At 42.3% G+C, this 15,164-nt stretch overlaps 1 protein-coding gene and 1 non-coding gene across 3 annotated transcripts in view; both read right to left on the bottom strand.

Moving 5' to 3' along the window:
* Dcaf5 (DDB1 and CUL4 associated factor 5) overlaps positions 1-15,164 on the bottom strand; it is a 116,314-nt gene that overhangs the window by 49,479 nt on the left and 51,671 nt on the right. The gene's annotated exons all lie outside the window — the stretch shown is intronic.
* LOC113456963 lies at positions 9,868-10,007 on the bottom strand. The gene has a single exon (XR_003377653.1).

Here is a 15,164-nt window from a genome sequence, read left to right on the forward strand (position 1 = left end):
AACGGTGAATACCGAGAAAGACACCCTGTCTGCCCTAGACAAGAGCCAAGGCAGCCCATATCTGAATTCTCGGGAACCAGGGACCTTGTCCTGACTTGAACTCGGCCATATTCAAACTGACCAATGAAAACCCTGTAACTATGCATCTCGTTTCTGTAACCGCGCTTCTGCTCCCTTTACCCTATAAAAACCCGCTACCCCAGCCTGACAGCGCGCCAGTCCTCCGAGAGACTTGGACGCCCCAGGTACCTGTGTATCTGAATAAACCTCTTGCTATTTGCATCAACACAAGTGGTCTCGCTGTTCCTTGGGAAGGGTCTCCCCAGACTGAAAGACACTCTCTGAGGGTCTTTCATGAGTACTGAGATTAACTAATAATAGATTCTTAAACAATATATTTCTCTTTTGTATTAGAAGGACAAGAACCATCGGTGTTCCTCTGGGTAATTTTCAATGATTGCACAAGCATAAGAAGTATTTATTTTTCTTTTCAATTTGTTAAAAGATGAATCAGTAAGATGCCTGCTACCCGAGCTCAGTTTCCAGGATGCATGTGGTAGAGGGAGAACTTGCTTCAGCAGAACATACACAATGGCACATGTGTCACTCATACACACAATGGCACGTGAATCACACTCACACACACAATGGCACATGTATGTATCATACACACAGTGGCACATGTCACTCTCGCACACACACAGAGTTAAAACAAGTTTTTGTTTTTGGCAGTTTGGGGTGGAGATGGGGGCTGGTAAGCACTGGCTGCTCTTCCAGAGGACCCAGGTTCAAGCCCCAGCAGCAACATGGGAAATCACAGCTGTCTGTGACTCCAATTCCAGGGGATCTGACAACCTCATACAGACATACACGCAGGCAAAACACCAACGTACATGAAACAAAACAAACAACAACAAAAAATCCTAAAGGAAACCCACTATGTTTCTAAATGATAAACGACTGTTGACAACAGGTCCTGACTGACTTGTCAGGTGAGTGCCACCACAGCAGGTTCATGCATGGTGCTGAGGACTGAACCTAGCGCTGCATGCATGCGAGGAAATGAACTACATACTTAGCCCAGATTCAGATTTTTAAAAAAATTATAGTAATTTACTTTATGTATTGTGTATATTTTACTTGCAAATAAGTATGTGTACCTGGTGCCCATGGAGGTCCTAAGAAGGCATCAGCCCCACTGAACTGGAGTTACAGACGGCTGTGAACCACCGAGGGGATGCTGGGAATCTAACCTGGGTCCTCTGCAAAAGCAGTAAGTGCTCTATGGCTTACTGAGCACCCAAGTGGAAGCTTTTTGGGACAGGAGAGTGATGAAAAAGAGGACAATGAAGATAATCTAAGGAAGAGCTGACCTGAAAACATCAGTGCAGGGGTGGCTGCTAACCCTACCATGGTCATAAAAACAACCTGCTAACCCTGCCACAGTCATGCCTACCTTACCCTCCCAAAGCAATCTTCTCACCAAGGGGAGGAGTGCTGCGGTATCCCAGCTGTGTATAGAAAGAAGGCCTGGTTAAAATAGCCTGTAATCCTTCTGGGTAGAATGGATGGAAGGGAGAAAAGACAAAAAAAAACCATATCAAAATTCCAAGTACTGAGGAGAAGCCTAGAATCCCTCAAGTAATAAATCCTGCAAAGAAATAAATGGTCTTATAATGTCCTGAATACAATCTACACTCACTCATACAGAGAAAGAAAGGCTGGGCTGTTGGAGCCCAGGCATTTCCTTTACAGGGTGCCCTGGCCACCACAGGCATGTGCAGTTATCTAAACATGAGCTCAAAAACAATAAGAGGCTTTCAGTCTACAGTCAGCATGGAGCTTGCAATAAACCAGCATCTGTGGAACTGAGGGTGGGTGGGGGTGAAACAAGACTCACCAGAAACAAGCTTGGACAGCCCCACCCGCTCAACAGCAAGGTTTGCATGAGCTCAAATCCCCAACAGGGAGCCGGGGCCTCTGCCAAACCCCTTCTATCAGTCAACAGCAATTTTCTCTGTCCCTTCTAGTCAGGCCAGCACTGGCCTGTGGGTCTATCCCATTCCAACCCAAGCTCCTTGACCAGCCATTTGCAATTTGGTTACAGTGCAGGTGTCTGAGGCTCCAGTGACTTTTTTCCTTCCTGCACTTCTGGGTAGGAATATTCCTCTTTCACACAAAGAGGGCACCTAAACACCTGATTCATAGAGAACAAAATGAGATTCCTTCCAGAAGGATGGAATAATAACTCCAGAAAGTGAGTCTTATAAACAGCTATTCTCAGCAGAAATGGAGAATGCAGCTGACCACTCCCTGAGAGAATAAGGAATCATCTATTTTTCCAGGAGAAAAGGCTTAGAGGCAGCTTTCCTTCATCGTCAGGATCCAGTATTGTCAAGATTCTACAGCTCAGGGCTAGGGTGCTGCTTCAATGGTTAAGAGAATGCACTGCTCTTTCAGAGGAGTTATGAGTCCTACCACACAGGCTGGGGGACTCATAACTACCTGTAACTTCTGTTCTAGGGGACCTAAGCCCTCTGCTGGTTTCCAGTGCAACCCTGCTGCACACACTCTTAAAAATTAAATAAAAAAAAGTATAAAAGATTCTATGGTTCATAGTTCCAAGTGTAATACACACACACACACACACACACACACACACACACAGAGACAGACAGACAGACAGAGACAGAGACACCAGGGATAATAGCATACACCTAGAATTCCAACATTCAGGAGACACAAGGTGAAGGTTAGCATGGATTATACGCCAAGACCACAGTAAGGGCCTAGAGGGAGGATATCTACAACTTTATTTTTTATTGGAAAAAAATTTTGTGTTTTTGAAACAGAGTCTCTTTACATAGTCCTGGCTGACCTGAAACTCACTATATAGACCTGGCTGGCCTTGAACTCACAGAGATCTGCCTGCCTCTGCCTCTACTGTGCTGGGATTAAAGGTGATCTAGAACTTTTTAAAATGTAGGTTTCTGTATGATCCAGCTACGTCACTCTTGGGCACATACCCAAAGACTCTACTACAGAGAGATGTGCACATCCATGCTCACGGCTGCTCTATTCACAGTAACTGGGAAACAGAGTCAGTCTGGACGAACAACAAAAATGTTGTACCTATATACAGTGGAATTTTATTCAGCTATGAAAGAAACCAAAATTATGAAATTTGCAAGAAACTATATGGAACTGGAAAATATTATTCTGAGTGTGGTAACCCAGGCCCCCATATGTTCTCTATCACATACATCCTAGCTTTGAATTTTTGTTTGTTTGTTTGGTTAGTTGATTGGTTTGGTTTCTTGAGACAGGGTTTCTTTGTGTAGTTTTGGAGGCTGTCCTAGAACTCACTCTGGAGAGCAGGCTGGCCTGAAACTCAAGAAGATCCAACTGCCTCTACCTCCTGAGTGCTGGGATTAAAGGATTGAGTCACCATCGCCCAGTCTAACTTTGAATTTTTAGATGTGTGTTTAATTTGCAATGCTGTAGAGGCCAGTAAGCTAAAGGGCTCATGGTCAGGGGCAGGAGGGACCTAGGCCAGCAGAGTGGGGTGGGGTAGTCATGGTGGTGGTAGTAGTAGTAGAACATAAGTGATGTGAGTATTGGGGGTGGTTACCGGGTACGAAAGTTTAAGTGAGGATGAGGGGGTAGAGGAAAGGAAGTGTTGAGGGGGAAAGTTAACTAAAACCAAGGACATTTTTAAGAGCTATATGGAGAGCTAGAGTGATAGTTCATTCAGCAGGTAAGGTACTCGCCACCAAACCTGACAATTCCATATCCATGCCCAGACTCACATGGTAGAAGAAAAAATCAACTTCTAGAAGCTGTCCTCTGCAACATTTGCACTGTGGCATGTGTGCACTCACACACATATACATATGTAAATATAATAATTAAAAAAAATTTTTAAAGACAGGGTTTCTCTGTGTAACAGCTCTGGTTGTCCTGGAACTTGCTTTGTAGATCAGGCTGGTCTTGAACTCACAAAGATCCACTTGCATCTGCCTCCTGAGTGCTGGGGTTAAAGGCGTGTGTGCCACCACTGTCATCATTGCTCTTGGTTGCCCGTCAGAACTAGATGTAAGGTCCTACTGCTGAGGACTACACTTTGGTTGCAGCACAGACTGATCAAGTTTAAACGGAAGTGGAAGCTCCCTCTCTGCTGGCTAGCTTTCATAGCGCTAAAAGACGGGCAGGCTACAGGAGTAGAAAAACCATCCAAGTATCTTATCCAGCAGGAGACCCTGCAGGTTATGCTACAATACCATTCTCCCAAGCATGATGTGCCCACTGTGCAATAGCAGCCTGTTATGGGAGTGGCCAACCACACTCCCACTGAATTTGAGGCCTGCATTCAGAAGAGAGAATCCATCCCTAGTACTGTAAACTTGGTCAAAGGACCATGGCGAGGAAGGCCAAGGCTCTAGGGAGGAACATATTATTACTATCGCTTGCTAAATGGATATGTTGCCAAATGGTTGTTTAAATATTTATGATTAAATTTTCTCTTTCTTCTGAGTATAGGCATATATACTGGTACTTGCATGTGGAATTGGTTCTCCTTGTACTATATGGGTCCTGGGGATTGAACGCAGATCAGCAGGCTTTGTGGCAAGTGATTTTATCCACTGAACCATCTCGACAGTGGGAGGGAAATTAGAGAGGACAAATGGAGGGCTGAATATGATCAAGACATAAAATATATCCTATACACATATGAAATTCTCAAAAAATAAACAAATGTTGGGTTTGTTTTAATGCAGACTTCTCAGAATCATGATTCCATTTTGGAATAAGGGTGAGCAAGATGGGTAGAGATGACCAGAGTCTCAATGAAATGCAAACAAAACAATATGAAAAAATCTAAAGCCTCCTGTCTTTTCTCAGAAAGTTTTTTTTGACACCACAATACCACTCCACCAACAATACCTGCAATGTCCATTTCTACTCTAGCCTCCATTCTTGGCATATTTCCCGAAAAAGAAAATTTTCATTGCTCTATGAGGACTGAGTGATTTTCTTTTCTTTTTTTATTTTTTGATACAGGGTTTTTTTCTGTGTAGCCCTGGCTGTTCTGGAACTCACTTTGTAGACCAGGCTGGTGTTGAATTCACGTAGATATGATGTGGGATTCCCTTCTGCATGCTGTGAATATGTTTTATTTATTAATAAAGAAGCTGCTTTGGCAGGGCAGCTTATAGCTAGGTGGGAAATCCAAGCAAAAGGACAGGGAAAAGAAGGCGGAGTCAAGCAGACAGTAGCAGCCACCAGAGGAGATGTGAGGTAACCACAAGCCTCGTGCAAAACACACAACAGAAATTAGTTAATTAAAATTCTAAGAACAGGTTAATAACACCTGAGCTAATAGGCCAAACAGTTTGTAATTAATATCAAACCTCAGAGTGGTTATTTGTGAATTGGCAGGGGGAAGAGAAACCTCCAGTTACATAGATACACCTGCCTCTGCCTATTGGAGTGCTGGAATACAAGGTATGCGCCACCATTATAAGAATGCCTCTATTCTGACTTGCTCTCAGAAATCCATTCTCTCCTCTCTCTCTCCCTCTCTCCTCTCTCCTCTCTCTCTCTCTCTCTCTCTCTCTCTCTCTCTCTAGCTCTGGTTGTCGTGAAACTCACTGTGTAGACCAGGCTGGCCTCAAACTCACAGAAATTTGCCTGCGTCTGCCCCTCCCCATCAGTGCTAGGATTAAAGGGGTACATCACCACTGCCCAGATCAAAACAAAGCTGCCACTGTCTTTATTGTTCAACAACTGGCTGCTGCTGCACACCCAAATGTGAGTGGTACCTGGAAGCACTGGCCAACACGTTAGAATGAGTCAAGTAAAAACATCCCTAAAGGAAGAATAAAAGGTTATTTCCAAAATATTTTCAGCCAGTGACTTGCTGTACAATGCATCAAGATCACAGTAGGAGGTGATATAAGGGTCAGTGTGCAAAAGACCTTAAACTTAAGGCAGGATGCAAAGCGGACCAGACCCTAATAGCCCAGACTACTGTAGACTTCTGTACTTAGTTTGTTAGTTGTTAAAAAAACACTCAGCTGGACCTCTTTATTGCTCTAGCAGGATAAAAATACTTGGCCAAGGTCTTGGAAGAAAAAAGAAAAGTGATTAGAAATATCATATCTAGCTCAGTATTAAGTATCTTAGTGCTCTATTGTGAAGAGACATCATGGCCATGGCAACCCTTATAAAAGAAAGCATTTAATTAGGGCTGGCTTACAGTTCAGAGGTTTAGTCCATTGTCATCATGGCAGGGAGCATGGTGGAGAGCATGAAAGCACTGCAGGCAGCTAGGATGCTGGAGAAGCAGTTGAGAGTTCTATATCTGGATCCATAGGCAGCAGGAAGAAAGAGAGCCTAGCTTGGGCTTTTGAAAACTTCAAAGCCCACCTCCAGTGATCCATCCTCCAACAAGGCCACATCTCATAATCTTTTATTCTTAAAAAAATTTATTTATTTATTATGTATACAATATTCTGTCTGTGTATATGTCTGCAGGCCAGAAGAGGGCACCAGACCCCATTACAGATGGTTGTGAGCCACCATGTGGTTGCTAGAAATTGAACTCAGGACCTTTGGAAGAGTAGGCAATGCTCTTAATCTCTGAGCCATCTCTCTAGCCCCCACACCTCGTAATCTTTTCAAATATTGAGACTCCCTGGTGACCAAGCACTCAAATCTATGAGTCTATGGGGGAGGGGGAACATTCTCACTCAAAACCACAATGGGGAACCAAAGAAGCTTCCAAGTGTAGACCTCACAAAGTCCGAAATCCATTACCATAAATCCATGGCTAAGTAACTCATCTGATGCTGCCTGATGATGCCAACATGATTTCCAATGCACACGGCACCCATTTCCCCAGTACGCTGATGTTTGGGTGAAGGCTGTACTATTCTAACTCAGAGCTGGTTCATGTAGATTACAGGGAGAAAATTTCTCCATAAGAGTTTCTGCTTTAGGATGACCTATATGGAACCTGAAATATTTTGTAATTTCTATAATTCAACACATAGAATATAAAGAATCCTAGAAGACACTAGAAATAGGTATAATGTCCACTTAATTGTGTTTAGTAACCCGATAAACTCTTAATTATGCCTCTCATTCCTCCTCTTCTCTTCCTTTGCCTCTGTCTCTACTGTTCCACAGGAATGACTGATGATACACTCCCCTCACCCCACTATGCTTCCCAAACGGGCCTCGTGTTCCTAGACTCAAACATCAAGCTTCTGACCACAAGATGCTGCTTTTGTTTTTCCAAAACAGTCTGACCCTTAGTCCCAAGGATGAACCTCCCCACCTCCAGGAGAAATAGACCTGAACAACTGTGACTGAACAAATTTATTGTCCCCTGAACATTATTCACCAAGAGTTTGAGTTCATATTTTGAATATCTAGAAATTTAATTTTACTGAAGGAGTTAATTATATTTCTGACAGATATCTTTGCATAATCAAGTGGAATATTTAGTCCATATGGCAGACTATATGAATGTGTGTGTGTGTGCGTGTGCATGTATGTATGTATATATTTTTAAAAATTTGAGACGTATATGTGTATTTTATTTTTTTAAATTGAGACAGGATTTCTCTATGTAATCCTGCCTGTTCTGGAATTTGCTATGTAGACTATTCAACATGGATCTCTCTAGGTAACCAAACACCTTCCACTGTTGGAGAAAAGCCAGATGCTAAAATTGCTTATAGAGTATTAACTTAAAACCAGAAGCTCACAGGACTCTCTAGACCAGTGGTTCTCAAACTGTGGGTCGCAACCCCTTTGGCAAACCTCTATCTCTATAAATGTTTACATTACAATTCATAACAGTAGCAAAATTACAGTTATGAAATAGCAATGAAAATAATTTTACGGTTGAGGTCACTATGACATAGACTGTATTGAAGGGTGGCAGCATTAGACGGTTGAGAACCACTGCTCTAGATCAACAACTCAAGCTCTGGGTACAAATTTCATTAAAGAGTGCTTTAACCAGTAACCAGGTGATCCTGATGTTTGACTAACACGAGGTCAGGAGAGCATGTGAGCCTGGAATCCAACCAATGAGCAAAACTGGTTTCACAGCGCCACCTTGTGACCTAAAGCTAGAAAGCAATTTTACTAGAATACCTGGTCTTCTGTCCCCTGGCAGTAACAGTCAAAGCCCAACAAGAACGTTTCCACCCGCCCTGAGGACTTAGTCCTTAGATACAGAGCTCTGGTTCACGTTATTACACTTTGAACATACAGACTGCTAGGCTGGAGAGGCTGAGACAGACGATTAGACTAATTTTGATCCCACCCCATCCCTAAAAAAAAAAAAAAAGAGAACATTGAAAACAAACTAGGGATGCATCCATTCAATGCTACACACTAGAGATTAAGGATGACTAGAACATGGTCCTGTTCTTTCAAGTTCACAGAAAAGTACAAGAACTACGGAGCAAGCTAATGTGCCTCTTTCTGGGAAGCAATCCTTGCACCCTGGAAAGGACAGCAAAGATAGAAACTGGTTTCACTGAAGATAACAGTCACTTAGTAACCAACGGCAGCAAAAGAAGTGACTGACTCATGCAACATGAATGTAGCAGGCCTTACATGCTCTACAGAGACTCTGAATAAAGAAATCCCTCTCCAGGGCTGCAGAGATGGCTCAGTGGGTAAGAGCACTGGCTACTTTTATGGAGGACCCGAGTTTGATTTCCAGCATCCACACACACTCCAGTTCCAGGGATCTGATGCCCATTTATGGCCTCTACAGGCACTAGGTATGTATATGACACACATGCAGACAAATAAACATACCTAGAAGACAAAATTTTTACAAAAGAAAAAAGGACAAATTATCCTGTGTTTGTATGTGGAATACAGACTGCACTGAGAAGGGCAAACTGCTCTTAGGCAGCGTTTGTTTATCTTGTGAAATAGATTATTCATTCAAAAATATTTATATTTTATAGCATCCTACACAATATAGGTTCTGGGCATGTTTATATGAACAAAGATAACCCACGCAAGGTATAAGAGAATGGCAAAAAATGATGTTTAAGGATCTGCACTAAACACAACAGGCCAAGAGCCAGTGCGGACAGCACTGATAGAAAGAAGGGAGTGGCTGTGAGATGAAGAAAGGGTCTTGTAATCGAGAGCTTCCAGGCGTAATCAGAAGATGGGTAAAGACAGGACGCTAGGATTTCACCCAGAAAAGGACTGTAAGAAAGCAAAGGATGGAATATAGTGCTGGGGAGAAAGCAGGGTGGAACACTTGTACGGTAAAGGTGAGTGGGAGAGCAGGACAGCCCCGCCAGGTATGGTGGCTCACGCTTGTAACCCTAGCACTTGGAAGACCGATGCATCAGGAGGACTGCCAGAAATTAAGGCTAATTCAGGCTCCACAGTGAGACCTTGTCTCAAAATACAAAGAAAATACAAAAAAGGAAGAGAGAAGGGATAGGGAAGAGAGGGATGGGCAAGGGTGGAGGTGCCTCTGATCTGATAACACTCCTGGTTTTCTGCTGCAGTTTCCTACCATGCCATCTAAACTTCTGGGGCCTCCTGATTCTGTTCTCTCTGTCCCTTCAAGTCAGATCTCTCTCTCTACAGAGTTAATGAGGTTGTTAAAAGCACTAGACTCACAGGGAATAAGGTAAATACCATAGAAGCAAAAGGAGCCTTTCATTAATTTTCCTTTCCTTTTCATTTTGTTAATGGAGGAGTAACTTCACTTGGTTTCCTTTTTGTTTGCTCTTAATATAAGTACATTTAATAAGCAGATACTGAACAAAATATAAAGAAAACAAACAATATTTAAGAGTGACGGTTTAAAGAGCTGTATGGAGGTGAACGATCAGACTTAGCCAGCTCTTCTAAGTCAGACAGAGACCTCCATGTTCATGTAGGACCGCTGCTTTCTGCAGACAAAAGACATTTTCTCCTTTGTCTACATGCTTGGTTTTGCAGCTTCCATTTTGGATTCATTTTTGTCAAACTTATTTTACAATACAATGTAAGATAGGTATGTACCTCATGGGTAGAATGTTTATCGAGTGTGAAGCCCTGGGGTTTGATCCTCTGTACCATACACCTATACATGACAATTATACATGACAATTAATATAACATAGTACTATGCATTAATAATGCTAAATGCATTATTTCCTAAGTATACATACACCAATGCACCACAGCCAGATCAAGAGGTGACTTTAGGCTCAATATCCAACCCTAGATCCCAGATAGTCAGATTGATATCGCTCTTAAATGTCACTATAGAACCTTCATCCAGTAACCAATGAAAGCAGAGGCTGAGGACCCAAAGTCCAACTGAAGAGTGGGATCAAAGAGGTCAAGACCACAATGAGGATGCCTATCCACTGAAACAGCTTACCTGAGCTAATGGGACCTCACCAATTCTGGTCAGATAGAGAAGAAATCAGCATAGGACCAAACTAGGTCCTCAGAGTATGGGTGACAGTTGTATGGCTGGGGTAGACTGCAGGGTTTTTTAGAACCCTTTCTCTTTGGAGGGATACCTTGCTCGGTGTTGATATAGTCGGAGGGAGGGGCTTGGTCCTTCCTCAAAGCAATGTGGATGGGAGTGGGATGGGGGGTAAGATGGAGGGAATGGGAGGAGGGGAGGGAGTAGGAACTGGGATTGATATGTAAATAAAAGATACTTTTTCTTTAAATAAAATAAAGGAAAAAAATTAAAAGAAATATCCTACCCTAGAGTAACCACTACTCTGACACCTCACAAACAGAATCATAGGGGACAGGCTCCTTTGTGGCTGACTTGTCTTCTTTCACTCAAGATTATAACCATGAGGCTCATCCACATCAGTGTGTGGATCAACAGTCTGTTCCTTTCATGGTTTGTCCAATTTTTTTATATGGCTACCATACACTTTGCTCATTCACTTTCCTTCAGTGGATATTTCAGTTTGTTCCAACTTTTGGCTACTATGGATAAAGCAGCTGGGAATACTCTTGTATTTATCTTCAGCGGAGACACAAAATAATCATATCCCTTAGGTAGAGCTTAAGAGTAAGGTTGCTGGGTCCTATGCTTAGCCTCAGCAGACATTTACAAAGTTTTCTCTGACAGTTGTACCTATTCAGATTTGTCCAAATTATGATGGCATCCTAACTTTAACAGCTTTGCCAACACTATCAATCTTTTCCCACTGTAATCATTCTGAGCATTTTTCAGTTACCTTGTAAGTAAGGAAGCTGCAAAGCTTTAACTTTTCTTCCTTCCTTTTAAATAGTCTCATTAACTCAGGTTGGCCGTGAACCTGCCATTCAGGTGAAGATGATCTTTAACTCCTGATCCTCTTGTTCTATCTCTCAAGCTCTCAAGACTAGGTTGCGGTTGTGAGACAGAAACCTTAAACTTTTCAATGCTTATTGTCTGTTTGATTATCTTATTTGATAAAGCATTTCTGCTGATTTTAAAGAATGAAACTTGGAGAGATGGCTCAGTTGTTAAGAGTACTATCTGCCCTTCCAGAGGACCTGGCTTAGATTCCCAGCACCCACATGTCTGTAACTCCAGTTTCAGGGAGTCCTTCTGATCCTCTTGGGCACCACACACACACACACACACACACACACACACATTGCTTACAGAATACAAGCAAAATACATTACAGAATATAGGCAAAATACCCATATGCACTCAAAAAATAATAAAAAAAGTATAATTACTTAAAAATGAACTTCTATTTTTTACAGATTCATAGTTCTTTATATACTCTATATATGAATTCTTAGTCAAAACCTTACACATATAGTACCGATCTACCTTTTCACAAATGTAATGCTGTCTTTGTTTAACAAAAGTTCTTAATTTTAATGAAATCCAATTTGGTTTTTAGAGACAGGCTTTCTCTGTGTAGCTCTGGCTATCCTGGAAATCACTCTGTGACCAGACTGGCCTCAAACTCTGAGATCCATCTGTCTTTGCTTCTCAAATGCTAGAATCAAAAGCATGTGTCAAGCTAGGCACAGTGGTGTACACTTTTGATACCACGCTTGGGAGACAGAGGTTGGTGGATCTCTGTAAGTTCGAGGCTACATAGTGAGTTCCAGAACAGTAAGAGCTACACAGTGAGACCCAGTCTTGAAAACAAAAGCTACACAGTAAGACCGTCTTGAACACAAACAAAACAAAACAAAAGTGTAGGGGCCGAAATATGCAGGCCCATATTCCACACTGTCTGGTGGTCAGAGAATCTGAGCAACTTACAGGCACAATTTGCACCTTCCAGGGGATCGCCTGGCTCTTTTGAAGTAAAGCAATCCCAACAGGTGCCAGGACATGCTAATGTAATTCTGCTCCTTCCATTATAACTATGAGGTCACTTGGGGGAGAGGTGTTTTCAACCTACTTGACCAAATGGATATAGGTAAGCCAAGACTTAAGTCATTCCCCACTACCTAGGAAACAGAATGCTAATGAGGGGGAAGTTACCTTCCCCCTCAGTTTATGTTGATATAAAAGCTGTTTGAAAAATAAACATGGGTGATTTGGGGATTTGAATAATCCCTGAAACTCCCTCCCGATTTCTGTGAATTGTGTCTTTATTTTTCCCACACCTCTATGCAGGTAAGAAATGGTTTGGTTTTGTTGTTTTTTTTGCTGGGGCTGGTCCCCAACACCTTAGTAACATTTTCTTTTATGAACATCGCTTTTGAAGTACTTCTGAAAAGAATTAAATATGCAAGTGTGAGTATGTAGATGTGTATGTGGACTCAAGTGCCCGAGGGGCCAGAGTGTCCAACTGCTTATTTAAGAAATCTGTCTACTTGGTTGGACAAAGTGGTACACACCTTTAATTCCAGCACTTGGGAAGCAGAAGCAGAGGCAGGCAGCTCTCTGGTCAATATTGTGAATTCCAGGCCAGCCAGAGCAACATAGTAAGACCCTGTTTCAAATACTTTGTCTACTTTGATAAGGAAAGAGAGATCAGGAGAGTCTCATTCTTTCAAGTTGAAGCAAATACCAAAGGTTTTGATGTTGGATACCAGGTTTTAACTTTTTTTTTTTAAATATTTATTATGTATACAATATCCTGTCTGTGTATATGTCTGCAGGCCAGAAGAGGGCACCAGACCTCATTACAGATGGTTGTGAGCCACCATGTGGTTGCCGGGAATTGAACTCAGGACCTTTGGAAGAGCAGGCAATGCTCTTAACCACTGAGCCATCTCTCCAGCCCCAGGTTTTAACATTTTATATGAGGAACCTTCAAATGCAGTATGACAGACATTTCTCGGCTGGCCCAGAAGGCAAGGAGAAGCATTTATTTCTGTCTCTATTGAAGTAGGATTGGCACAGGTCTCAAAGAGCAGACACTTCGACCTAGACATCCCAAGAGCCAAACCAGGTCCTCCGGGCAATTTTCTCTGACAGTGGTGGCCATGCTTGCTCCTGCTGCTATGATACAACACGGGCGAAAGCAGCCTGGGGAGGAGAGGGTTTACTTGGCTCACAGACCCATCCGCAGGGAAACCAGGGCTGCTGCTTACTGGGTTGCTTCAGAATCCCCTTCTTACACCTCTTCCCAGGACCTGCACAGGGTTCTACACCCCAGCAGGCTGGGACCTTCCACATCTATCAACAACCAAGAAAACTGCTCACATGCCAGTCTGATGGAGGAGGTTCTGTAACTGAGATGCTTTCTTCCCAGCTAAGTCTAGCTTTGTGTCAGGCTGACAAAAACTAACTCACAAGTAGGAATCTGTACTTTCCCACTGCTCATTTTTTCACAGGTCATTTATACAATGCCTAAAATATCATCTACTAAGGTAAATCTTAAAAGGAATTCCTGGTTTGCCTAGTTTTATTATTAAGTGAGATGAGAAAGAACCACTTTCTCATTATCCTTGTCAAAGCTACTTGGCATAAAACCCACAGTTCCTGACAGAATCTAAAAAGACTGAAGGGAAGAGATGGTGGGTGAGGGGACCACTACCACAAGCAGAGCACGAGGGGAGCTTTGCTCTCTCTCCATTCTCTAGACAGCAGAGGACCGCAGTTCTGAAACTAGCCCGAGGCTGCTGCAACAGTATGCATGATGTAAGTGGGATGTTCGCACCGACAAAGGAGTGAGGTTCTGGAAACAGGTCAGAAATATTGAAATGGAACCAACGACATCTTGTTTGACTATGTAAAATATACTCGTAGGTGTGAAGTTCTCTCCTTTAGTCAATTTCACAAGTTTCCCCTCCCTAAGGTCCAGTCATCACTGCCCAAATGCCTAAAGCTGAACTTTCCAATTTAGGATCAGGCAAGTAATCTGAGGGTTTAAGATTAATATTAAGCCTTCAAGAAGTGGTGGAACTGGGCTCAGTGGTTAAGAGCTTTGCTTGTTCTTCTAGAGGACCTGGGTTCTATTCTCAGCACCTACAAGGCAGCTAACAATTGTATTTAACTACAATTCCAGTGGATTTGATGCCCTCTTCTGCAGGCATTGCACACACATAGTGCACAAACATACATGCAGGCAAAACATCCATACACATAAAAGAAAATAAATTAACAAATAAATAAATAGATCTTTTGTGTGGCAGAAGGAAGACAATTTATTGGAGGGCTCACAAAAATAAGGGAAAATACAAAAGAAATGGCGCATGCAGCCAAGGGCCCAGTCAGAGGGTAAAAATCCTAAAGACAGAGCCAAGTTTGTCTGTGTGTGTATTAGAGGCTGAGCCTTGAACTTATAACATGAAAGCTGAATTCCAGATGATAAAATTGTAAAAGGCAATAGAATTCTAGATAATATTTAGCAAAAAGAGAATTAAAATGGCTTTGCCTTTTCTAGAAAAGGCAAATAGCACAGGGCCTGGGACTTTTGGCCAAAGTGCATGAAGCTTCTCCCAACAAATGCAACCTCTGAATGAGACGGCGGTCTTCCTTGATTCTAATAAATAGATCTTTAAAAAAGAAGAAGAAGAAGAAGAAGAAGAAGAAGAAGAAGAAGAAGAAGAAGAAGAAGAAGAAGAAGAAGAAGAAGAAGAAGAAGAAGAAGTGGTGGGACCCTGACTACACCAAGAAGTTTAAAGAAGAACCTTTAACTCAGTTTTGGCTCTTAGTACAGAAAGAAAGGTTCAATGATATATAA

Source organism: Microtus ochrogaster, chromosome 1 (assembly GCF_000317375.1).
Source record: "Microtus ochrogaster isolate Prairie Vole_2 chromosome 1, MicOch1.0, whole genome shotgun sequence".
NCBI classification, from domain to species: Eukaryota; Metazoa; Chordata; class Mammalia; order Rodentia; family Cricetidae; genus Microtus; species Microtus ochrogaster.